A 3,127-nucleotide genomic window follows, 5' to 3' on the forward strand; every position below is an offset into this window, starting at 1 on the left:
CCATCCTATGTGACACTGGACTTACTATGAATCTTAGCATTTTTTCCCTTTTTTCCAATTATCTTATCCCCTCTTTCATAAAAGAAATTGCTTAGCAGTCATCTTTAATAATGCCCCCTCCTTCCCACGCCCTCCACCCAATTTACCAGCAAGTCTTATCAATTCCATCTCAAAAATATACCTGCCCACTTCTCTTCATCTTCACCACTACCCTCTTGGTCCAGGCCACCATCATGATGCCTGGACCCCTAACACACCCTTCTCCTCAACCGGCTTCTCCACCTCCACTCCTGGCTTCCTCCAATTCATTCTCCAGCCAGTGCAACATTGACATTCCTAAAGTGGAAATCAGATCACATCACTGTCCTTCTTTAAACGCTTTCATTGCTTTCCACTGATGGACTAAAGCCCAGCCCGCTTACAGAGGCCAGCAGGTCTCTGCCTGTCTTGGCAATCTCGCCCGCCACACTGCCCTCTTGTTCTCGCCACTCCAACCCCACATTATCCTCTTAGTTCCTGTCTGCAGAGGGTCCCTGAGGAAGGACCTGAGAGAGGCCCATGTGTAGCCCAAGACTTTACACATAACAGGCAGTATTTTACAATACTTAACATGCTAATGGAGGAAAAAAGAAATAAGGACAGAAAATTATTTTATAGCCAATTGATTTGTTCTCCTATATGGAAGCTTCAAGGAGACATATTCTAATAGGTTTTAGAACAATTAGAAATTGTGCTTTGAAGGCTGGCAAAATCGAGATTGTATATGGAGAGGAAATGTATTGGATAGCCACGTTCCCAGTATGCAATGGGGTGCTCTGCACGTGTTTAAGCAGTGCTGGTTACCCTGTAGCAAGGAAAACTTCCTTTCTTTCTGGTCAAAGGACAGGACCCCGGAGAAATTCAAATAATTCAATTTAAAAGGGTTCTTAGTCAGTATAGCTATTTGCATCTGAAGGAAGTCATTTTTGAAGCAGCCCTTTCAGAATTCCAATTAGAAATTTAAAGCGTACCCACGCATAAATGGGAATACTTTAAATTGAGGTTTAAAACCATATTGAGGTTACTAACTTAATACTGTTTGAGCCATCAAATAAGTGTTCCATAGTACTTAGTTCATAACACATTTCAAGTTATATTTGGGTTAGTTTGGGTTAAGAGTCCCTTTAATTATTCTAATGAGGCTTACTTACTTGCCAAGTTATATTCTCATTCCATTTAGCCTATTATACTACTACTGTATATTTTTTTTATGAGGTCCCTAAAGTTGGTGCTAAGGTAGTCAGTTCTGTCCAGGGAAGATGAGAGTTTATCTTTGCGACTCCAAATTCATGCATTTATCCGCAAAGATTGATGAGCACCTACTGTTTTCCAAGGCTAAGCATTGGAGACAAAGCATGAATAAGGCCAGGTTTCCACCTTGCAAGAGTCTTTGATCCAGTTAGGGGTGAATAGGTGATTAGCATGCGGAGTGTAACTGGTCGGTAAAGGGGTTAAAGCAGTGTAGCATGAGTCCAGGAGTGTAGCAGGCTTCCAGGAGTGTCCTGTTGAAGCTGAGACACTAGGGAAAGCGAGCATGAGCCAGGCAGAGGAGGAGTGGGAATGGGTGCCCCCAGCAGAGAGAACAATCTGAACAAAGCCCTGGAGGCAGTGACCAGGTGGCATTAGCATCCCACATGCACTGGCCTCCATCGGGTCATTTATCTTGATCTTGTGGCCTCCTGAATCTCAGGAGGTTCCTTCCAGGTTCCCCTTTGTTCTTGGCTCAGGTAACTAAGGCTAACTGTGTAATACACCTTTTTCAGTCTCAGATTTGTTTCAAATGGGAAATCTTTAAGAGGCAAAAAAAAAAGTTAATCATGTGCTTTGTATGTTGCTGAGGATAAATTCAAAAAATAAGAATGATGTGAAATAAAGCAGACAGCCAATGAAGATGTAATTCAAAAGAAACATTTTAAAAACGGTATTGAATTACTTTAATCCTAGATTTATGAAATAATTTAGGGCTCAGAAGAGTGACTTTAATTTTTTACTAGAAGTTAGATTTTTTTTTTACTTGTGTTTTAGTGCATTTTATTAAAATAAGCTTCACAAGGGCAAGAATCTCTGCTGTTTTGCTTTACTGATGTTTCCCAAGTGTCTAGAATAGTGCTTGGCACATAGTAGGCACTCAATAAATACTTGTTGAAAGATACAATGGCTTTTATGGAGAAAGTACATTATTCTGTGTAAGTTTCCCTCATCCTGGACTCTTGACTATCAAGGGTCCACGGGGCTCCAAAGAAGGAGGGACTAGGGCCCTCTGAGAGTGGCAGCTGCGGTGCCAGCGCTGCAGATAAACCAGGGACGACATTATTAAAAGGAGGGGCCTGTGGCGCCTTGGTCATCTCATCGAGGTTTTGCGTAAATGTTGTCTTTATATGGTAGATGGACATGATTCTTAGCTTACAATCCCAGGTGTTCTGTAAATCCACTTCCTATTTTGCAAGAGTGTTGAGGGGAGTTTGCCCTCAAATGGTACTGGGGTCACACACACACAGTTGTGCCAATGTCCCTGGGCCTTCCAAGGTCAGACTGGCTACCACTGAGAAGCCCAATATTCCAAGGCTTTGTCCCTCCCAACCCACTGGTTTTGCTGCTCATGGTTGAGAGCCATCTTCTCTGAGGTCCTGATACCTTTAGGGAGCATGTGTCCCAGCTAATCACATGATTGCCATCCTTTGCTCTTTCCAGTCTCTGGGATGTCCTTAAGCATCACCAAGTCAGTCTTCTGGACTCACTGTGAACTCACTTCGATCAGCTCCGCTATGTCTGCTTTCTGCCCTGCAAAAAAAATCTCTGAGACAAAGAAATACAGTCTGGCTAAAGGCATGTACCTGGGGGTGGGATGGAGAAAACACAGGGAGAAAAAACAAATTATCTCAATAAATTATTTTGCCCCACACAGTACTGTACGGCCACTTCAACAGTCTTCATGCACAAGCCAACTAAGAAAATACCCCTAAGAAAAGCCCAAGGACCGGAGGCCCAATGCTCAACTTTGAGAACATTTGCTCATACCTCCGTGACAGTAAATAGAAAGCAAGGAACCTGGGCACATGGCTCCTGGCTCAGAGCTCACTTTGGCTGG

The sequence above is a fragment of the Pteropus alecto genome, unplaced genomic scaffold (assembly GCF_000325575.1).
Source record: "Pteropus alecto unplaced genomic scaffold, ASM32557v1 scaffold131, whole genome shotgun sequence".
Classification (NCBI taxonomy): Eukaryota; Metazoa; Chordata; class Mammalia; order Chiroptera; family Pteropodidae; genus Pteropus; species Pteropus alecto.